The 25,121-nt window shown below is 38.4% G+C and overlaps 1 protein-coding gene across 2 annotated transcripts in view; it reads right to left on the bottom strand.

The window, feature by feature from the left end:
* The window catches only part of bcam (basal cell adhesion molecule (Lutheran blood group)), a 48,792-nt gene that overhangs the window by 15,386 nt on the left and 8,285 nt on the right, over nt 1–25,121 (bottom strand). The window lies entirely within an intron of this gene.

Below are 25,121 nucleotides of genomic sequence, written 5' to 3' on the forward strand. Positions count from 1 at the left end.
TTCAAAAGAAGTTCAAAAGAAGAAAAATCTGCTGTTAAAACACTTTTGAAACATAAATGTTTTTACTGCCAATAAATAATAAAATATTAAAGCTACCCACCAAACTAAGTTATACTGGTAGTTATTTATGTTTTTCAAAAAACTTTCAATCTCAGACTACTTTTTGTTGTGTAATGAAACCCAGAGTCCCTTTGTGCATATGTGTAATATGAGCATTGAGCTGACTTGTTTAGAAAGATCACAGGAGTAGACAGACAATAATCTCTTCTAGGATCCTCCTTTATCTCTAGATACCTCTGGCTGATAGACAACACACATAAACACACCCGCTAAAAGATTCTTATGACTCCCACAGAAACCAAAAAAAATCCTGCTTTAGAAACCTGTGTTAAAACAATCTTTATTTTAGTTTTCTTTGGTGCCTCTAAATATACAGAATTTACATATTGAGATGTCGGTTATTTTCTGGCGAGGCACTATGAATGTCCACATGACAGGGAAAACAGCCAGATGACATCACCTCAGAGCAAGTCTCAGAATATTTTAAATTAGTTTTTTTTTTTTATGTTTTAATTTGACAGTTTTAGTACTTTTTTATTAGTTTTCTTTTAAATGCCAATATAGATTTATTCATTTTTATTTAAATTTTACTTATTTTAGCACATCAATGAAAGAGAATGCTGCCTTGGCACCTAGCTATATAAAATAAGTTTAGTTTTTTATTATTATTATTTTAAGCATTTTAACATTTATTTATTTTATTATAAATAGCAAAAATATTTGTTATGGCTTTAGTATAATAACCCTGAATATCACACGACTGTGACTGTTATCCAAACAAAACTGAAACCCACTGAATGTTTTTGATGTCTTTTGTTTTTTAATATCTTTTTTGTTTTATGAAGGCAAGCGATTGATGGGAAAAAATAATAATATCTGTTTAAAACTCCCACCTGTCTTTTTTATTCTCACTACTTAGATCTGAACAATACTACTTGTCCACTCGTCTTTTCTGCTAGGGGAGCAGCTGGACAGACAGAGGGGCAATTAAAGGGCAATTAGTGCCTCCTCTGTTCAATCTCCACCTCAGCAGGGGCTGGATGGGTGCGGTCAAGGGCACGTGCGGGTGGGTGCGAGTGATAGCGAGTGGTTAAGATAATCGGATTTAAAGAAAGAAAGAGAGCACGCGTGATGAAACAGATGGACAGGAGACGTTCTCACTGTGAGCAGCAGACACATCGACAGACACTCACACTGAGAGGAGACCATACACATACACACACACACACACACACACACACACACACGCATTCAGTATTTATGAAGCGCATCAGGTCGCCACACTGCATTCTGAAAACTCAAGGCAGTTTTCAAACGGATGAATCATTTTAGTACCACCAATTTCTGGCAAGAGAGTTACAGACAGAACTGGGCCAGTCAACTTCAGAAAGACGGAGAGCTACCACAGTCAAAGGCTGCAGATGTATCATCCGCCTGAAGTTCTGCCCCAAACTGAATATTGTCCCTCACACACATGGACACACAGTTGGAGAACAGACGCCGCTGTAAAAAAGAGCCAGCAGCCGCTCCACTTCAACTTTTAATGCCTTTTCTATTTTTTTTATCTTCTTACTTTTATGTTTTTGCCATATATCATAAAAAAAAGAATAGAAAAAAATCACCATGTCTCTTGTGATACTATACTATTATAAGTAATAGTGAGTGAGTCAGTGCAATTTTTAATCTAACAATGTACGCTCCCCTCAACTTAATGACCTGCTTTCATTAATGTTTTGGCTGGTGCCACACAAGCACATACAGATGAATGGTGTGTTTACAGTAGCTTTCCACTGAGCGGACATACTGTACACTGACATACAAACACACACACACACACAGATCTGACAGGCGGAAAGGTGATCGCTCCCTCATGGCCAACAGCTTCAAATGTAAACTCAATTTTCCATTAACACCCTGTCATCATCATTCATTTGAGTGCTCAAACAACAGAAGCAGTGGTTATCGCATGCGCTCCGAATGCTGCTCAAATGGGCAAAGCATGTTTGAGTCCGGCTCGTAACAGCTGCTTTGCAAAATCCTAGTCCCTCATCATTTCAAAATAGCCAATAGAAGAAGAAAACTCTCACACTCCTTAAAGCTATGCTGTGAAAAAAAAAACTAACTATGAATTAACAATGGATGAGTTTATAGTACTGGGTGTTTGGATGCTCCACACAGAGGTTATGAACTATAAGACAGAAAAGTGTGTCTCTAGAGAGCACATTTGACATGCAGTGTTTGTGTGCAAGTGTGGTTGGAAACGAAACCAAAGTCTGTCAACTGAGCCTTGTGGCTGATCTTAATGATAGTAGAAAAAAGTCACATAAACAGAAACACTCCTGCTCACAACAGTATAAATAAAATATAAGCTAATAATCTGTCCTCCTATCACTGCTCTCAAAGCATCTTCACCCTGCTACAGTTTTTCTATGTCTGCTTGGATACTTTCAGTTTGCTTCCATTTTTTTTAACAAATCTGGACCTTTTACGCATTTCATTTTTTATTGACAACCTTTATTATTGTCAGTCCTCAAAATAACCTCCCTGTTCAGAGGAGACTGAATGGATGAACTTGTCTGTCTAACTGCTTGTGACAGTAGGTCAGCACAGCTGAGCAGTTTCATTAAATCCAAAGTTTCTGTATAAAAACTGCCTCTATTTGTCATTTACACAACCGGAGAACATGCACAGACAACACCAGGCTGAAATCAACCCTTGAGAGAAGTTCTGATTTTATGCACAGCCAAACTGAAATAAAAACTCTAATCAAAATACAACTTTCTAAATCAGTACATTTACTTTTTCTGGTGAACACATGTTAAAAAAAGGAAAAAAAAATCACTTGAGAAGCAAAACTGCATAAGATACTACCTTTAACTTTTCAGAGAAAAAATTCGGAGAATTAAACTTTCATTTTTTTCATACCCCACTGGTATGCTTTTTTTCTTAAGAATAAATCTATCTAAATGTACTCAGAATTCTGCATTTAAATTCTCTAATAAGCTCTGGTTTAATGTTAAACTTCATTAATAATTGCTTATTAAAGCAGATATACTTTTACCCACAGAATTTTAATGACTGTTAGTAATAACTTTATGTAAAAAATAAATAAATAAAAAATACCTTGAGTATGGCTTCTGGTTACTAACTCAAGCATACAAATGCTTATATTTAAATTAAATACAGAAGTACATTCAGACACAAACCGTGCATGAATATTCATGAGAAAACACACATCCACCCACACACATGTACACAAACAGGAAAAGTGTTAACCTTGCTGATTTTTATGGAGGGCTGTAATTTGTGGTGATGATGTTGTGCTGAACATTATTGCTATGGCAACAGGGAAGCAGGACCTCCAGGGGAATACAAGTGAGTGGGAAGGAATTGGGAATATCAGTGGTAACAGCTGGATGACATTCACTACTGCAGATGCTGATAGCAGACTTCAAGACTTCCACTGCAGTCCTTTTGGGTTATTGTATGTATGAGACTTAGAAAAACTTAAGATTTAGACTACCTTTCTGCAATATTGTTACTTTTGTTAACTAAAATAAAAACAAAACCGATTTATATAATCAAATTCAGCATGCAGACTCACAGGACTTCAAGAAAAATATACAGTGTAAAGTAACTTCAGGACAGGAACAGGAGGCAAATTTAGTACTTCCTTCCTGACATCTTCAAATAAGCTCAGAAAAAATACAAAACGAGCAAACAGTAGATAAAGAAGGCCGGCTGTGAGCATGTGTGTGTGTTTAATGGATGTGGAGGGTGGAGAGGAGGATGATGGGCCCATGTACGGCCTGACATCAATCATCAGTGCCGTGATGAGACAAGAACAGGTGCAAGAGCACCAACAGCATCTGCTGGCTCTCTCACACCCTCAGCCACAGAAACAGACAGACAGACAGACACATAAAGAATAAGAAGTGAAAATGGAGTTGAGTAATAATATGACCTAAAGGTTGCAGGAAATTGCTAAAAGCAAAAAGACTCAAAGGAAAATTGAAAAGGTCAGCTTTGTTTAGCCTATACCAATTGGTTGATCCATCATTGCTTAGCAATACGTAGAAAAACAATAAAGTGTTTCCATTTCCCCTATAGTCATTTATGTGAAGCTGTGAAACTGTGAAAATGTGTGAACTTCAGTTACCCTAGTCAGGCCTTCAGAGCATTGTTTGCTACATACACTTCTTGAAGGGAATGAACCAGTGACGAACCACAAACGCAGACATTATACTACATAGAAATAGAGGTGTTCTAATTTTCAAGCTTCCGTTCTAAGATCAATATATTTTACTCAGCTTATGATAATTCTTGTTTGAGTCAAGTGCATGTCTTCAATCAAGCAGAAAATGGTTACACCACACTTTTCACTGGCATAAAACTGAGGTTTGAATATTTAACTTAAGTATTTAGGTTTAACTGACTGAGGTTTACATTCTCTGTGTGTGTGGTCAGAGTCTTCTGCTAAAACAGGACATCAAAAGAGCGTGGGAATTTATCTTTTGGCTACCACCAAGTGCCACATTCCTCAGCCTCGTGCATCTCTCCCTGCCGTTCTGTTTTCATTTTGGGACCGCGGACCTGTGACAAATGACACTAGAGTATATAATAACAGTCATGCTGTTATGATTTAGGAATGTTATTGGTTGTTAAACATTCAGCAATGCTTCATATCATTCACTAGCCTTACACACTTCTCTGCACTTCACTCTGGTAAACAAATATCCTCCCATTCCTCTTTCTCACCTTTGCTTGGTTAAAACGGCTGTGAATTGCGGTTTAGCAACACATTTACCTCTGTTAACCAATGTGTTTCTGAATCTAGGGTGCATTCAGTATTTTGGTGCTAATTTAAAAATAAGTTTAGTTTTTGTGAAGTCATCTGGATGCTGTACACCCACGAATATTCATAACAGTAACAGTTAAGGGGGGCAAAACTAAAATTTTAAAACAGCATGACCCGCAGTGCTACTGGCTGCCGTTTCTGTAGAAATGCTGATAAAACTGATAGAAGAACAAAAATTAGACAACAGAACACATTATTGTGCTTTACCAGAAGAGACAATGGGAGAATTAGGAACTCAACTGCTGAAGAAGCAGAAAAGTCCTAAAGCCAGAAGACAGAAAGTCACACAAAAACAAAAACCGAGCATAACATCAGTATGGCATACACAAGGTGGAGAGATTTGATGACCGGAAAATTCAGAGTAGTTATGCCTAAGTTGCTCAACCATGGTATCCTTGCATAAAGTACACACAGAACACTGATGCTAATGCTAGATAAAGAACTACTTATTTTACCTTTAAACAGAATATTCATTGATGAAATAAATATGTCTTCCATGACTTCCATCTTGTCCCATATCCACCTGGAACTTAATGATGGAATAAAATGGATCCAGATCAAATGAGAGTTTGCTAAAACAACATCTGAGTAATTATTTTGCTATTTGTTTACATAATTTCTAGTTTCAGACTATGATTCCAACCAATGATAATTAAAAGAGAAACTTCTGGAATACCTGATAAATTGTACATAAAAATAGCAAGAATGCAATCTAATAAGGTACAAACATGATTTAATATTGATTTGAGTCAATATTTTGCATGCCCTTTCACGCTCTCTAGATGACATGTTTTATGATAAACACTAGTTTTCCTATAAATAGGTAAAGAGTCTCTGTGTCTTGATCTCTGAGGATAAACAGTGTGAAGTAGGCTACAAGGTCAGTTCATGCTCACTCTTTTGTTCTACTGGCAATCCACCCCGCTGCTGCAGTCGTCCTGACAACAGCGTCACGAGTCAAACAAATTCAATCTGAGGGCCGGCGCCAACAACTACACGACATGAAAGAAACTACGTTTACACAAATAACACGGTGCAGTGTGCAGATCGCATTAGGATGATCTGTACAATGAATAAATAAAAGATGAGAGTTTATTAAGCATGCACTTCATCATCCTACATAAAATCTATGTACAAGATATATTAAAAGCTATCTGATACTGTTCTGCATCTATAATTTATAGTCTAGTTAGTTAGGCTGGTGCATTTAGCCTCTGCAGCCAACACAGCTGATGTTTTATTCTTTTTTTACTTAGTTTATAAGTAGGTTCAAATGCCTAAGAGATTAAAATATCCCACTCTATCTTAGAAATGTGAGCTTGCACTACAAAACTAAATATAGAAGCGTATCTGTTTGCCGAAATGACAAATTCGATCAATATATATGACGTGTGTCATATAAATCCGATTGTAGTTTGTTATGTGGTCAACAAGAAAGGATGGAGCGCAATCTTAAGGCCCGTCTCAAAAGTTTCAAATTACTCGTTTCGGGAAACTCGATTTGAAATCGCCTCTAAGGGACCGGAATGAAACTCACATGACATTGACAAAAATGAAGAGATGGGATTCTTATTAGGGCATGTCAGCAAAGAGGCAGGGATGAAAAAAAGAGTTAATATTTAATGCTGAGGGACAACTCTCGCTCTCCTGATCACCTCACCGGCCCCCAGGCGGTGCAATTACAGCCCCGTATTCATAACTCCAGTTCCCAGAGTGAAGCTGAATGTGAGAATGAAATTTGGGGATGGAAATGGGGTACACGTTGGGGGATGGGCGGTTACATTAAAGTGCAAAAACCCAATGAAAAATGGATGCAAATGGGGGAATACAGAAAGAAACAGAGATGTCTAAGTGGAAAGAGTCTAAACGCTCCAACTGAGTGCTTGTCTGCACTCCCCCCATTTATTTTAGCAAAAATTGAGCGTCTAAAGCAGGAGCCAGATATATGCATTGTTTGGCAGCGCAATCAGTCGGGATAGATGGCAGTTAATGGTGGAACAGCCAGTAATGGACATCTAAAATGAAGTGAATTAAATAGGAGAGCTCTGAGAGAGAAAGAAATGGAATAAAAACTGAAAATGGGAGCAGGCTGCAATAAAACAAATAAGTTGATTGACAGCATCGGGGTGGGAGTGGATGAAGGGGTTGTATTAGCACTGACAGTTACTGTACGAGAGCCGCCACACTGCTGCTGTGTTTTAATGCTACAGCTGCTGCATCCACAATGCAGGCTCTTCCGTACCACCCAACCTCATTATTGAGATAGAAGGATAAGGGAAAAACGGAGAGAGAGAGAGCTGAGTCAGAAGATAAATAGTAGGGCCATGTGAGAGAGACATTACGGCTCGAGTTAATCTCGCTAAAAGGGTTAGGACAGCCAGCGCTGCCCCCTCGCTCTCTTTCTCTCCATCCAGAGCCACTTCTCCACTCCATCTCTCTCTCTCTCTGTCCCAGCCTTCCCTCTGTGAAGCTTACATTTCTCTGAGGGATGACAGTAAGTTGCATTTATAAATATTGAGCAGACATAGTGGTGTGTTTAGGGTGAAGATAACCAGAAGGAAAAGGGGTTATCCTGGCTTAAATGAGACCATATCAACAGAGCTTTGTTCTAGCAGGAAATACATTTCTGAAGAATGAAAATAACGATGATATCATAACACCTGAACGTCCCTTTGAAGTTCCAGACATTATTGTCAATTATCTATTATTGAAGAACCAACTATGTCTTTGTCTCTTGCTGTCTCTCCAGAAATACATTTATAAAGAAAATATAATTAAAGAAGAATTATTTTTTCTTTATTATCAACAATCCTTGACCTTCTTTTAATCCCAATGCTTTAGTGAAACATTAGAGATATTAAAAGATGTCCTTTTCTACTAGTTCTTTAGTACTTTTCTCAGTTTTCTTACAGCTTGTTATGAACTTATCAAGTTCAATCGAAGGTCTTTCAAGCAGGCCACACACAAAAACTTTCTTCTTTTTAAATTTTTTTTTTTTTTTTTTTTTTGCCTATGTCAGCCTTAATTCTAGTCTCCTGACTTCAGTTAACACTTCTCCTTTTGTCTGCTCTTTTGCGCTTTCTTTCACCCTCCTTCCCTCCGTAAGCTCCACATTTCTCACACTCAGGTGCTTTATTAACTGGACAATGGAGCGGGTGACTTCTGGAGGGGCTATTGGGGGGACTAGTGGGGTGGCTGGCTCACAAACCCCATTTATACACACCAGTCCAAGTCAATTTTACTAGCTTTACTGTAAATTGAGGAGGATTCTTCAAACAAAGAGAACTGCATCCCTTCAGCCCATGAAACTCATTTCATTTAACAGAGAACAGAGAACTGAAAATCTAAATTAGACCGGGAAATGTTTTTCAGTAAAACTAAAGATATGGAGATAATTATTACCACATTTTGTTTTAGTAGCATTTTACACAATACATATAACCTTGTGTTAAAGGCCAGTTTTAACACTGGGTTCAGAAATTTTTCACATTTGTCTTTTTGAAAGGGGGTTGGCAGCATTTCTTACCCTGGGGTATGAAGCTCTGCTGAATTGCGCTGCCAAAACTGTACAGTGTGAAAGAATGCGGCACAAGAGTGTTAGACAGCCAATCATAAATGATACAATGCCTCATTAAAAATTCATGAGGTCTGTACAGCCACAGAAACTTCCGTGCGCTGTGTTTAGTTTCAATGTCTGAGGAAACCTGTACAAAATGTCAAACATATTAACTGGGAGGATGACATTTCACAAATGGAGAATACAGGTTATATGCTTGTTGCATGCAGTATTTGTCCAATCAATGTTATTAAAACATTGTTATTAAAATGTATATAAATAACATGAATACATTAACCATGGATTACAGTATTTTCAGTATATATATATATATATATATTATTATGATTATTATTTTATTTTTTGGGATAACCCTGCCCCTAACCTCCCACCACAAAAAAATATCCTAATTTAATAAAAGTGCCGATCATTTTAATTAACAATTTTGTCCTCAACCCAACACACTTTTACTCTCTCTTTTTCTCTCCCTCATCTTTCACCCAGTCTGGCAGGAGCCCTTTTCTATTTAGCCAGGAATCCCTTTTCCTCTAATGAGCTTCGGTTTGGCAGCAGAGAAGAGCAGAGGGAGGGAGATGCGAGTGCGAGTGACTCCAATCCCTGAGGCTGCTGATGTTTGACTGTACATCCCCAGGCCTGCTTCCCTGTCAACCAGCATATAGTTAAGATGGTGTAGTTTTCCTTTCCCGTTTCCAGGTTGGTTAGAATGGGAAGAGAAGGAAATGAGGGAAGCATATAAAAAATGAGCATCTGTTGTGGCCCGAAAGATAAACGTCGAATGACTATGCATAATTACATCTGCAATGCGTATATTAACAGCTTCAGCCATGAGCGAAAATTTAATCAAATGATATGGTGTTAATCCAATAGGATTAAGGGAGAGTGTTATCGTAACATTGCACGTCTCCATGGTAAAGCAGAATAAGAGTTGTCTTGTCGAACCAGGCCCGTGAAAACACCAGGGTGATCTCATGAGGTCCACTTACCGGAGGCCCGCTGCTGCAGTGACCGGAGTCTTTGTGTGTGTGTGTGAAGAACAGATAGCAAAACGCACTGAGCTGTGTAAATCTCAGCTCTGATGAAGTAAAGCAGAATCGGAGGGCGAGTTTAAAGTTTAGGAGTGGAAGAAGGGAGGATGAAGGGCTGATAAGGGGGACAGAGGGTGAAGGACAGAGCGAGAGGAGTAGGAGAGCAGGTCAGGGAATGCTTGTGTCCTGCTGGTTCCAGCACAATGCTATTACAGTTAGTCCTGCACCTGCCTTGCTTGCTCTCCCCCTTCCCTTCAATCTCTCTCTCTTCACTTTTCCTCTGCCTCACATCTCTCCCTCCAGATTTTCTTTTCTTCCTGCTGCTTCTGCCTCTCCTTCTTATTTGATTTTTTTCCCCTCTAAGCCTGTCTCCGGTATAAAGTGAGTTTGTTTACAATGTCGACAGTGCTAACAGCAGACAGAGGGCTAAAGGTCAGAATCACACACATTACACACACACTTTCTACCTTCCCTTTCATGTTTCCTCTCCACTGTTTTCTCTCACTCTTCTGCAAAAAGAAAAGCATACTGTGGTGGTATCGTGGTACAAAGATACTATTAGATGGTGAGACTAAGAGACTTCAGTAGGAACGCATAATATATTGGGGACCACATCAGAATCATAATAGTTTTTTTTGTATTATTTTTATCGCCACTTTTCTGATATGGACAATATTTGAAGGTGAAAATGTAGGATTTTTGGAATATAGATTACAAATAGTATCAAACATTTTTGTTTTACATTACAATGTATTGATGCCTGGTTTTAGATCTGAAAACAGGTAGCAAGAAACAAATATATGCAAAGAATACACAATAAACCATTTAATAATGCATTAAGGAGAGTTAAATGAATACTGACTTTAAAAATGTAACATGTCTATACATGTAAATTACATAAAATATGAGAAACAGGTTTGGTACTGCATTGGGTCACTTAAAACTCCAACATAAACATAAAAGATTTTTTTTTTATTGTAAACACCATATGTAAAAAAATAAATAAAAATAAATATGCTAGAGTAAATATTTATAATTCACTTAACTTTTCAGTAACATAACATGATTGTCGTATCAGCCGATATAATAGGCTTATACTAAAAAGAATATAATGTATAACGTACTTAAAGAGTACTATGGAATTAGTATTGGTATGGTGCCACTAATTAAAATAAAACAAAAAAACATGGTAATACAGTACCATTGCACTTTATTACTAGTGTCCTTGCCATTCTCCTTTCCCGAGTGATTTTTTTTATCAGTGTATTTCAGTGTTTGGAGGGGATTTATGTATGATTATGGCTGGGTTTAGACTGGCGGGACAAAACATGACATGCCATCATCACTCGGGACTGTCTGTACAGGTTATCAGTGTCTTAAAGCAAAAACACAGCACTAAGCCTCTAGTTTGAAACCACTCTTCCATTTTATCCCTCTATTTTGCTTGCTCTCCTTCACTACTACACCCTCTGTTTCACTCTCTCTCTCTCTCTCTCTCTCTTTTCCCTATTAGGGTGGATTAGCTTTATAATGCTTGAATGACCATGAGTAAGTGGAGGGTAACAAGTCACAGTCTTACAGGCACGTCTCTAGCTCTGTAACTCAAGGTATCGAGTGTGTAAACAAGTCAGAGAGTATGACAGAAGGATCGATGCAGCTCATGGACGGCTAATCCATCTTATCCCCCTTATCGCAGCGCATTTTAACTTTAATGATTCCACTTCTTCTCTCCTGTGCAATTACTGCATAGATTCACATCTTTCCTCATCTTTCTACTGTACTTTCTGTCTTCCTGTCTGCGCCGAGCTTTGATTGGTTAAAACAAAGGGTCACCTAGTGCAGAGGACGCTAAAACAGAAGGGTCCTTACAGGTAAAAAAAAAAACATTCATTTTGGCAGGAAATAAAATTTGTTGTGAACTGAACTTAATTATGCTAAATATTAACAAGAGGGCATGTGAACGGTGTGGAGTGGAAACAGAATTCTGAGATTTTGCCTGGAGTGTTTCTTTTGAAGATCAGAGAATTAATGACTGTCTGACAGTTCATAATGTTGTAAATTAGATAACACCTTACTAAATTAATATATAAACTGACACAAAATATGAGTATGAGTTAACATTTTAATTTGAATACAAGAAAAATAGACCACAGCGTGCTGCAAGAAACACACTGTAGAAATACAACAGGTATTTAGTGTATACTTAGAAATATAAGTATAAATATAAATATATCATGCCCTTTCTTTCGAAACATGCTGCACAACTCCTTGTTCAAGCTCTTGTTCTGTCCAGGCTGGACTATTGCAATGCTCTCTTTGCAGGTCTTCCAGTCAGTTCTATCAAACCTTTACAATGAATCCAGAACGCGGCAGCAAGATTAACTTTTAATGAGCTGAAAAGAATACACGTCACACCTCTGTTTATCAATTTGCACTGGCTTCCAATAGCTGCTCGCATAAAGTTCAAGACATTGATGTTTGCTACAAAACCACCACTGGCTCGGCACCCATTTACCTAAATTCATAACTTCAGAATTATGTGCCCTCTAGAAGCTTGCATTCTGCAAGTGAACGTCGCTTAATTGTGCCATCCCAATGCTGCAATTGACTAATCAGAATAAAAAATTCCAGACTGCCATGTAATAAATGGAAATATCTGTCTCTCACTCTAAAATTGTTTCGAAACCTCTCCATCACATGCTTACCACTTTAACAGCCTATAATGGAATTGCACATAAGCAAAAACTCACTTCAGGTTAAACAGTGTTAATGGAGCAGTTTCATCACTATAATAATGCATCTCTCTCGCAAATGCACGGAAATTGCACAAACATGATTTTAGATAATATGTCTGGTGCCCATGATATTTGATAAAACCAAAAAAAAATGGACTGAAAAAATTGCAGAGGAACAAATGCAAAGCAAGAGGTAAAGAGGAAATGGGAAACCTGGAGCAGTGTTAAAGTGAACTGACTACAGAATGCTTTTAGTGTGATTGAGTGAAATTGACGAATTATTCTACTCGTGTACTCTTATAAATTACATAACACAAAAATGACTTTGTGTTTATGTCAGTGTTGAGCACCAGAAAGGCCTTTCGTTTTAACATCTTGCCAAATCTGCAACACACACACACAAGATAACGAACTCACATGTTAACTAGAAACATGTGATAATGTTACTGTACATGTTACTAGGACATGTGTTTGTATCATGCTTTCATTACCTGTGTCAGTTCTGTGTTCTGCTTCATGTGAGCAGAAGCATTCCACAAACAACATACATAAATGTATAGATTGATGTTAACGGATAGGACTGTAGCACTGAGACACAGATAAACCAATAGGACAGACGGGTGCAGACACATGAGTAGCCTCCCAAACCATTTCCCCAGTGTATCTGTGTGGAACATTCAAAGCTAATCTGTCTAATTATGAGACACCTGGCATCTATCAGTCTGTTAACACGCACACACATTTAACCAACACATTCACTTGCCCTTTCCATCCCTGTCACGAACAGAGTTCAGCTATATCTATACATAAGAAATCTAAACAAATAAATGCTTCCCGTATTTAATCCGGTGGGAAAACCCCTAAAATTTGAAGGGCGGAGAGGACAACAATGGAATGTCAACAAGGTTACAAGCAGGGGGTAATTGTCTTCGTAACGATGGTCACTAAGGGGACAGAGATAGATGGGGGGGGGGGGGGTCCCCTTAGAGGCGGGATGGAGGACTAAGGGTCTAGGGTGGGGTCAGGTCACAGGCAGGTCTGTCCTCATTGATTGCTTTAGATTCAATCTGACACTGCTGGAGGTTATAAATCTGAGATCAGAGTTAAGTTATCACAGGAAGGACAAATAATGTGACACCCCACAAGACTGGTCTATACGATATTACAAAAAATGAAAAATGTTTGATTTCGTCTCATGAAACTAGTTAAAATTAGTATCATATAAACCATAAAGAGGAGCAATATACGATGGGACATAGTAATAAGTGATCAAAAAAATCTGTGAGTAATAAAACCGTTAATAAATAGTTAAACACTGTTATGAGTAGATCCACATGGAAGCTTTTGCTGCAGGATTCCACACGAAGCCACACATTACCACAGCCTTTGCACACCCATCATGAGCTCGAAGCATAACACTTGTGTATTTATTTCTTATTTATTTTGGCTAAATATGATTTCCGCTAGTAGTCCTCTCAGCTTCAGGGTTTAAAGCCAATCCATGAAATTCCAAAGATTGTCCTTCCAAAATCATCAGTAAAACACCTACGTCTTAGTGAATAGTAAAAGCATTGTAAAGTTTAACAACAAAGCACAGCCCAACCTGGGCGAGCAGCATACAGATTGGGATCTGCAGTGTGAACTGTAGAATCACCCTTATCTGCATTTCAGACATAACACGTCTCAACCTGCAGGAGCCAGGAACTAGAGAAATGAGAGATAGAATGGGGAGTGGAGAGTGGAACGAGTCAGGGATAAAGCGCTATAATTAATGAGCAGAGCCAGAAAAGTCTGTAAACACAAAAAATGGAGATGAAAATGGAGTGTCAGTAAACACACACACACACTCACACACAAAAGTAAGGGGAGGTGGAATAAAATATCCTGCTGAGGACCACACATGGAATCTATGACACCATCCCAGACTGAGACAATCACACACACACACACACACGCACACACACACACACACACACACACACACACACACACACACACACACACACACTCATAGCGGTTTAAAATCCGTCACTCAATGTCGGATGTCGGATGTGGAGACAGGGCTTCCTTAAGGCTGTGGATTCAATATGAGGATCGGATGTACATATTATTGCATCTTTCTCTCTTTTTATGGTCATATAAAGAGGTTTATTGTTTCTGTGATGTTCTTGTAGCTCACGCCACCTTCTAGTGCTACTGACTTCAGTAAACACAACTTTTTTCTTCGTTTTTGACTTTCAGATCTGACTCAGACATTCCACTACCTGCTGAAAACATAGTGAACTCCTGGATTTTTACCTTCTTTCCCTTTGACTTAATATTGAGATTACATATAAAAGCACAGCCTGGCAAATTGGTTGTCATGTACAATTTTCAAATGTACAAATGTTTAACACCAAAATATATAAATATTTGATGTTAGCATGCTGCGATTGATCAATAAGTTTAGACTCATACTGAATTTTACATGGATGAAAACAAGGCTTACGGTCTTTACAAAGTCATGCACTATAAAGGTCCTAGCTCATGTAACTTCACAACTTTCAAAACTGTTATATATTGAGTTTTGTCTTTTGAAGTTTATTTTCAGAAAGACATTTCAAACTGTATGTTGTGAAACGCACTAAAAATTTAATATGGCACTAGCCTAAGGTCTATTCCATGTAATAAGTGTGGCATGTAATAATGAAATGTGCATGTCTTGTCTGCTCATACCAAAGACAAAGACAGACAAGGGCAGAACAATAATTAGATGTCTGACTTTCAAGGTTAGCTAGAATACTAATCCATCACTGCCTCAAAGACACCAACATGAAAACAGATACAATACAGCACTGATAGAACTGCCGATAAGGCATACGCCCACAAAATAGACTTATAAACATGGACATGAATAGGACTGGGGCGGAGGGAGAGAGACAGGCCGGGAGTTCATGGTCTGCTGAGAAGCAGATAAGTATAAAGACAAAAAGTGCAGAGAGAACAAAGACATGAAGGAAGAACCAGCATTGCATGATTAAAAAAAATATGATGTTTATCATTAGGGCAGCAGGTGACAAATTATCACTTTAATCAGAATTACAGCTGGACAGGGAGGGAGGAAGTAAAAGAGAGCACGAGACAGAGAGGGAGGATTTTCACATTGTGGTGGTCTGACTTCAGTTAAGCTTAAATCTCCTCAGAGGCTATCAAAAATCAAAAGTTGGGGTGGTCTTAAAATAATGCAGCATAAAAATCCTGTCTGGACTAAAATTAGTTCTTGTAAGCTAAATTGAATTGCATGTCATGAATACATTTACCATATAACTGACTCATGAAGTCCACCTTGAAAGTTATTGAATTGAATTTTTAAGAAAAATTTAAGATCACAAACCACACTTTAAGTGAATATAAATATGCAAACCATTAAGAAGTAAAAGCTTAAACAGACAAAACAAGTCGTTTTTATGTTTGGGGGCAGCCATCCAAAACATCAGCCCTCCAACCCCCATCACAAAAACCCTTAAAAGTCATTGTGTAATGAGCTCATTTTAAAACTATGGCTTCTAGCGACTTTGGGAGAGAGATCTAATTGTAAAAGGAAAACAATGAGGAGAAAAGCTATGAAAAATGGATGAAACTAAACACAGACTGCTGTGCTTCAATTGTTCTGGCAGGATGGACAGAACCTCGGGCATGTGGAGATAAGAGGAGGGATAGTTGGAGAGAGCCGTAGTGAAGAGCAGTGAGCTGGAACCTTGAGTGAAAGAAAGTGATAAGAACAGAGGTTACTGCTGCCTCCTCTGTGTCCTATTATATCTTTTGTAATTCAAACACACAAAATCAGATTGGTGAAGTCGCTAAACAGTTGCGCCACATTCGCTTGCAGTATTTCAATTCTTGTGCCATGTTACCTGATTTGCATAATTCCGAACAGTGGTACTATAAAGCAGGCAGAGCATGCAAATAAACAACACTATCAGTGGGCACAAATCCTTCTTAGCGAAATTAATTTCTAAGAATGGAGAACCTTCCACAAACGCAAACACAATAACATTTCAGAAGCAAAATATGAGAAGTATTTAAAAAACATGATAAAAACAAATATTAAAGGAGCTTGATGTAATATCTTTCTTTCTTCGGCGCTGTGACTCATTGTCTGACTGGTGAGGTAGGCGATACGCACACATCTGACGTGAAAAGACATTTCAGAGTTTATCTGCTAAACATCACAAAAACACACTGGCTGTCAAGGTGACTGAAACTGGATCAGTGTGTGGCAGAAGGAGAGGGAAGTTTCAGATATGGAAACTAGTCCTTCTTTGCTCTATTAGACCTGTACATAAATCCCTAAAGAGCTACTGTATCATGAAGAATCTGCCGAGGACCCCCGGGGGTAGCTGTTTGTAATACCCAAAAAGTAACACAAAAAAATATGTAAAACTTTTTAAAATGTGTGAAAGATAGAACTAAACATTTGTGTATGGTACAAGTTAGGCTATCAGACTAATAGGCTAAAGGTATGCGGCAATGAATGATTTAGCTTCCAAAAAGCACAATATATACTTCGATCTTATACTATTATGTGCAACAACAACAAAAACTTGAACACTATATATGATTCTAAAGGTCACTTTCATATGCGTTTTTTTGTATTCGTCATCCTAAAAATTTGTCACGCACAGAAACTTTGCACCTTGGGTCTGATGCGTATTAATTACAAATTCTCAAAACAATACAAGATGGATTCTTCAAGCAGTGAGGATGATTTTGTTGTCCTCTCTCTTCTTACAAAGATAAAAAGAAAGAGGAACTATTGGGTCCATCTAATGCATGGATATTGCATGGAGAAGAAGGAGAGTTCCACCTCAAGGAGCTTAAAGTTTACTAAGATTTTGAAGCTTTAGTAGCAATACTAGAGCCACATATTTAAAAGAAGACCACCCATTTCTGTGAACCAATTTTTCCTGAACAGAGACTGGCAGTATGTCTAAGGTATGGACACACATGCACCAAACCGTTGCATTGAAAATGCTTGCTATGGTAATGAAAAATTAACCTTATCTGTTTGTTTTATTTGTGTTCAAACGTGACTGACAACATGATGTCATGACCTTAAAGGTCTTTGAACACAAAGTCGACATTTTTGCACATAAAAAAAGAAAATACGACTTCATGTTGTGTCAGTCATGTTTACACACTGCCTGCGAAACTTTTGCTTGTCATAAAAAACAATTCAGATCAGGTTTGATTTTCTACATTTTCACATCCGTGGCAAACATTATGATAGGAAAGGATAACAAATACATTTTCTTTTTTTAAAGTATACAGAAAATTCAGACTTCAGCTGCATCTGAAATCGCATAATGTTTAGTCGGTACTTAGTTTGGTTTGAAACTTACTTTGCAACCATTAAAAAGTTTACATAGTTCTATATTGTATGAATATGGGTGGTATGAATGAAATTTGGTCATAACTACATCCAACATGTTTCCATGTGACCTACCAGCATCAGTTCTACACAACTACACAACTTAGCTTACATTTTAGTAATTTTGTCATCTGCTTTTATATTATTATTTTTAAATATCTTTAAACATATGTTTTTGTTTGTTTGTTTGTTTGTTTTTACATTGTAGTAATTTTTGTACTTTAATTTTTTAATAATGACAACACTGCTAAGCATTACTAGCTGGTGTAAGCTGGTATACCATCTCGGGCACACAACAAACTTTCTTCTGGCTGGCCAACATCTTAAGCTGGTCAACAAATAACTAGCTTAAATCAGCTTGGACCTAAGAGCTAGAAGAGCTAGAAATCAGCTACTGTATACTATGTTCCAAAACAAAGTTGAAGAAGTTCCCTTCTTAGAGAACACACCTGAAGAAGATTGCACGGCCCCAGGCTGTGTCCGAACTCTTGGGTAAAGCATGGATTTTAGTAAGTTTGCTGAAGGTGGGGGTTTTTACGAGGCTGGAGAGGGGTGAAGACAGGGTCCATGTCCAGGCAGGTATGAAGAAAATAGACCGGAGTAACAGAAGAAAAGAAAGAGAGTAAAAAACACAGCCATCTGTCACCTCAAAAACGGGGTGCAAAAGGAGAGAAGGGGGCAGGGTGTGTTGGGGCAGTTTCTGCCTGCCTGTCACTCAGTCTGCACCCTCTAGATTTTTCCATGTGCAAATCACTCCATTCTTTATCAATGAATGACACGGCAAGGGCTTGAGGAGTCATGTCTTTAAAATGTGTTTCCATTTGAATGTGTGTGTGCTTGTAGACGGGCTCATGGTTACTGCCCCAGAGCAGTTTCATCCTGTTTTCATGACTTCATTGTTTAGTTGTGTGTTTGATTTTAGGCTTGAGCTCCACTCCAGATAAACCAACACAAGATGACAACTCTACCGTAACACATAGTACCATGTGTGTGCAGGGAGTTTGTTTGACAGAAACAGAGCTAGCAAATAAGAGAAGTGGAACGAAAGAGACGAGGGACAGAAAGAGAGGGAGACTGCAACCAGACATGCCAGTGAGTTTGTGTAAGCTGATCTTTGGAGCCATGAGTGTCCAGCTGTCTCTCTCCCTCTCTGTCACTCCATCCAGAGCTCAACACAACACTTTAAACTATGATTCATAAAGATGGAAAGATCAAGAGAGAGTCAGAGGAATGCAATAAAAAAAGAGTAAGAGTAAACAATCTTGCTTGTTCATTAACTAGTTCTTCCAATCAAAGAACTTTTCTGATGCCACATGTAATCTGAAGAAGCGTCAGTATTTTCCAGAATTGTAATGATATTCAGTATATACAGATATTTATGCATTTGCTCTGAAATGACTTAAAACGTAGTGATTTTTGATCAGCGGAATCACCATTTCAACCGAACAGCCACTGATTGTTAACTTAAATTACAGCAAATATCTATTCCAAATAATCAAAGAAGATTTCACCAAATAAATAAGTATGAACTATATTTTTTATTAAAAAATAAAATAAAATGAATTATCTGTTTGTCAACCAATGGCAGGTGAGACAAAACAAATGCAAAGTAAAAAATTGCAAAGAAAGTACATATTTCAGCTTTACATTAACCATTAACATTTAGTTTTGATGTTAAATGTGTCATATATTTTTATTAAGAGCTATGGTAAGGAAAAATTTCTGAACAGCAAGCTTCTGGAATTGGTACATTTTTTATATGGGACACCCTCAAATGTTAGATGGAACCTCAACCCATTTGCCCAGCACATACAGGAAGCAGATGGAGAGATGGGTGGGGATTCGAGGAGGGGTGAGGGCAGATCATGGGTAGAGGAGGTTGACTTTGACATTGATTACACCACCTTGTGTGTTGGAAGGGGTGTGTAGTAGCTAATGCCAGGACATGTTGCTGGTTGAAGCCACCTGGCCATATAGCAGAGATGGCACGGCTGACATTGGTTGGCAATGCAGCCCTCACCATGGAAGCACCAACAGGCAACCCCCGCCTTCCCCGCCTGCTCTCATCCTCCCTTTCTCACACACAGATCCATGGCAGATCCGATCACCAGCTGGTACTGCTATCATTACGCTGGGACCTCCCAGTCATTCCACTTCCTATTTTTAAATGCAGTTATATCCAAATTCCTCTCTGGAATGAAAAGGGCATTTTCTCAAGCTCCTGTTTGATAGAAATGCACCCCCCACACACATTTCCACCTCCAATGTCAATATCAGTTCTGTCAGTAAAAAAAAAAACACATTCCTGACAATCAACACATGAACTTAAAAGGATAGTTCCATCTAAAATGAATCGTCTGTTATCATGTATTCACCCACGTATCATTCCAAACCTGTGACTTTTTTCTTTTGAGGACATAAAATAAGACTTTAAGACTTTCCATACAATTACAGTCTATGGGGAATGCAGCTTTCAAAAAGGATTGTGAACCCATCATAAGAGTTGTCCATGCAATTTATGCACTACATTACAAACCTTCTGAAGTCATATTTTGGCTTTATATGATAAACAGACCAAAACTGATGTTAACTCAACTGGATCACTGTGTCTGTGATTTGAACCATTCAGATTCATGAACAAATCATTGAGGCAGGTTTTGTGCTTATCATGCACTCTCACACAAAGCTACTGTATGGCTTCAGAAGATTTGAACTATCAGTAACATGGGCCACTTGTATGAAACTTTATATTGTGTGTGTTTCCTTTTTTAAGCTTGAAAACTTTAGTTTTCATTACAGTAAGTGCAGCAAAAGTACAGCCTCATCCTTCACAGTTAGTCATACAGTTTTGGAACAATATGACAGTCATTAAATGATGACAAAATGTTCTTTTTTTATGTGAACTATCCCTTTAAGTATAGAAAATCAATGTGGCCATTGAATCCTCTCCTCAGTTCTGCTTCAAAACAATTTCTCCTTCTGCAGTATGTTCCCTTTCTGTACCTCAATCTGTCCCACTCCATCACTCCATTCTTCCCTATTTTTTCTCCAATCCAGCCCCTCTGTCTTTCTTTTTTTCATTTCTGTTACTCTCCTTCCTCTCTGCGCTTGTTCTCTCGCTGTGTCTAATCACTTCGCATTAATACCTGCATTCCAGCAGCCCCAGGAATGTCTTAACAATGTAGCCTTGTCCTTTAACTGCTGCACAGGTACAAGAGCATGTGTGTGTGCTTGTGTGACCACATGCAGATAGAAAGTGAGAAGATATGGATTTAGATGCCCTGGACCCAACATAACCAAACTAAAATGTATAAATAACAATTCACTGGCATCCAAAATGTAGATTCAGTACAATTGTTTGTGTTTTTGAAAGAAGTCTATTGTGCTCATAAAGGCTACATTTATTTGATCAAAAAAAAAAAAACCTATACTACAACTTAAAATAACCTGTAAAATTTCCTGTGATGGCAAAGCTGAATTTTTAGCAGTCATTACTTCAGTCTTCAGTGTCACACGATTCTAATATGCTGATTTGGTGCTCAAGTATAACTTCTGATTAATACTGATGTTGAGAACAGCTGTACTGCTTAATAAAACTGTGGAAACTCAGTAATTTTAAATCTCATTTATTTAAATGAGAAATCTTGAAGAAATGTAACATTATAAACATATTAACTGTCACTTTTGATCGATTTATAGGTCCTTGCTGAATAAAAATATTATTTCTTTAAATTAAAAAAAACAATACTGACCCCAAACTTGAACTAAAAAGTAATTAATTATAATTTTTTTATCAGAGCACAATACATTTTGCTCTGTATTTGACAACCACTTCTATTGAATTTTATTCTCTGTATTATAATAAAATTGGATTGTATGTATGACTTCCACTTATTTTACAGTATGACGTCACTGTCTAAAGAGTAGAGTGACTGAGCAGCTAAAGAAAACAGAGACAAGGGGCTTCCCCAAAAGAAAAAGAGAGACGCTAACAAAGCGAGTGAGAATGAATGAAGGACAAAGGAAAGGGCAGAGCAGTGTGAGAAAGTTGCCTTCAGCCCACTGAGGTACAGTATCACACTCCCAAACCAGCAACACAAGCATTTCAAAGAGACTGGGAGAGAGAAAGGGAGGGAGGGAGGGAAAAATCTCCAGATCCACCATCTGATCCAGGATGGATGATTTTAATGAACATGTGTCCTCTGTTCTCGCTGTGTCAGCCCTCCCCACCGCACCAGTCAATATGCGTCCACACACCCACTCCTACTCCCACTCCCACTGTTAATTGACTAGGGAATTCCACGTTCCTGTTGTCATGGTAACTCGGTGAGGAACACAGGGGTTAGCCTGACCGTTGTCCCAAAAAATTTCAGCCGAGGTGGGGAGTGACAGCCGCCGATGTTAGCGGGCGTCCCACACCCCATACGGGTCACCAGGAGGACCAAACACACCAACACCACAAACAAAGTCCCTCAAACATATGCCCAACAGATTCTATCTTCCACAACGTGACGACCTCATCCCAAAATAACAGACTAATTAAGTCTGTCTTAAAGAGTTAAAGCCCTGTGTGTCTTAGCGCAGAACCATTTCATTAGCTTCTGTGTTTTTAACGAACTAAACTAATCCATCATAAGCCAAATGCCACCGTTGTCTGCATATTAGTCTTTTAAGAGATTCTGGACTCTGTGAGGAATAGAGAGCAAACAAAAAATGACTGGCCCACATGAAAGCTTAATTTGATCGCACAAAGCCCATTTCCTTTGATAATACATAACAAGATTTTCATTTTTGCTACATATTAGTTCTTCAAACTCGATAAACCAGTATATTATAATCTTCTGAGATCCTAGAGCTGGTAAAAATATCCTTCCCATCGGAGATAAAGCATAATGTGAATGTAACAAACTTCATCTGTGTTCTCTGCAAAATGAAAATTACATCCAAGACTGATTACTGGCCATTAATAAGATTTAATTTCAGAACAAACGGATGGCTACAACCTTTAACAAATGACAAGGTACGAAACCTGAAACTCAGTAGAAAGTGTAGCCATGCTAGTTGTCAGTCAGGCTCGTGCTGTACAGGGAAATCACTGATTGGTTGAGATTATGCAGGGGGAACCAATGCCGGGGCCCCGCAGGCCTGAATATGATTATCAAGCTGAGTGTCAATCAGCAAGGCAGCAGAATTAGAGTTGGCGCTGCCCTCCTTGGGGTCCATCAGACCACCTTGCTGATTAGCTATCAGCCAGGGACACTCATTAACCACGAACGAAAGCAGAGCGCTCGCTAATCTACAGGGATGAAGGGTTTCGATACAAAGGAAGGAGAGAGAAAAAGAGCAAACCCAAAATAATTTTTTTGTCATGTTTTCCAGTGAAGATATATAAACATTTTTAAAATCTGATAAATTAAACAAGCAAAGTTGCATTAGATTGCATAAGACTTGTCAAATTCCCTATTTGCAAATTCTCCATGACAATTTTTTCTTCTTGTTTTAAATACATATATTACAAGCAACGACATTAATCATGTTTAATGTTTTTTTTTTTTTTTTTTAATAAATTATGTTTTTTGAACACTGGTATTAATAATAAGAAATGTTATTTGGCCACCAAATCAGCAAATTAAAATGATATCTGAAGGCTCATGTAACACTGAAGACTGGAGTAGTGGCTGATAAAAATTCATCTTTACCATCAAAGGAATAAATTACATTTTTATATATATAAATATACATATATATATACAGTACAGACCAAAAGTTTGGACACACCTTCTCATTCAAAGAGTATTCTTTATTTTCATGACTATGAAAATTGTAGATTCACACTGAAGGCATCAAAACTATGAATTAACACAGGTGGAATTATATACATAACAAAAAAGTGTGTACACATCTGAAAATATGTCATATTCTAGGTTCTTCAAAGTAGCCACCTTTTGCTTTGATTACTGCTTTGCACACTCTTGGCATTCTCTTGATGAGCTTCAAGAGGTAGTCACCTGAAATGGTCTTCCAACAGTCTTGAAGGAGTTCCCCAAGAGATGCTTAGCACTTGTTGGCCCTTTTGCCTTCTGTCTGTGGTCCAGCTCACCCCTAAACCATCTGGATTGGGTTCAGGTCCGGTGACTGTGGAGGCCAGGTCATCTGGCGCAGCACCCCATCACTCTCCTTCTTGGTCAAATAGCCTTTGATGCCTTCAGTGTGACTCTACAATTTTCATAGTCATGAAAATAAAGAAAACTCTTTGAATGAGAAGGTGTGTCCAAACTTTTGGTCTGTGCTGTATATATATATATATATATATATATATATATAAATCATTTTAATAATATTTCACAGTATTACTGTTTTCACTGTATTTTTTTTATCACACATAAAATTATAAACGCAACACTTTTTTTTTTTGCCCCCATAAACTGAACTGAGCTGAACTCAAAGATCTAAGACTTTTTCTATGTACACAAAAAAACAATTTCTCTCAAATATTGTTCACAAATCTGTCTAAATCTGTGTTAGTGAGCACTTCTCCTTTGCCGAGATAATCCATCCACCTCACAGGTGTGGCATATCAAGATGCTGATTAGATAACATGATTATTGCAAAGGTGATTTGTGTGATTACTGCAGGTGTGCCTTAGGCTGGCCACAATAAAAGGCCACTCTAAAATGTGCAGTTTTATCACACAGCACAATGCCACAGATGTCACAAGTTTTGAGGGAGCATGCAATTGGCATGCTGACTGCAGGAATGTCCACCAGAGCTGTTGCCCTTGATTTGAATGTTCATTTCTCTACCATAAGCCATCTCCAAACGTGTTTCAGAGAATTTGGCAGTACATCCAACCGGCCTCACAACCACAGACCATGTGTAACCACACCAGCCCAGGACCTCCACATCCAGCATCTTCACCTCCAAGATCATCTGAGACCAGCCACCCGGACAGCTGCTGCAACAATCGGTTTGCATAACCAAAGAATTTCTGCACAAACTGTCAGAAAACGTCTCAGTGAAGCTCATCTGCATGCTCGTTGTCCTCATTGGGGTCTCAACCTGACTGCAGTTCATCGTTGTAACTGACTTGAGTGGGCAAATGCTCACATTCGATGGCATCTGGCTCTTTGAAGAGGTGTTCTCTTCAAAGATAAATCCCGGTTTTCACTGTACAGGGCAGGTGGCAGACAGCATGTGTGGGTGAGTGGTTTCCTGATGTCAGCGTTGATCGAGTGGCCCATGGTGGTGGTGGGGTTATGGTATGGGCAGGAGCATGTTAAGGACAATGAACACAGGTGCATTTTACTGATGGCATTTTGAATGCACAGAGATACCGTGAAGAGATCCTGAGTCCCATTGTTGTGCCATTAATCCATGACCATCTCCTCATGTTGCAGCATGATAATGCACGGCCCCATGTTGCAAGGATCTGTACACAATTCCTGGAAGCTGGAAA

Source organism: Carassius carassius, chromosome 15, assembly GCF_963082965.1.
Source record: "Carassius carassius chromosome 15, fCarCar2.1, whole genome shotgun sequence".
Taxonomy (NCBI): Eukaryota; Metazoa; Chordata; class Actinopteri; order Cypriniformes; family Cyprinidae; genus Carassius; species Carassius carassius.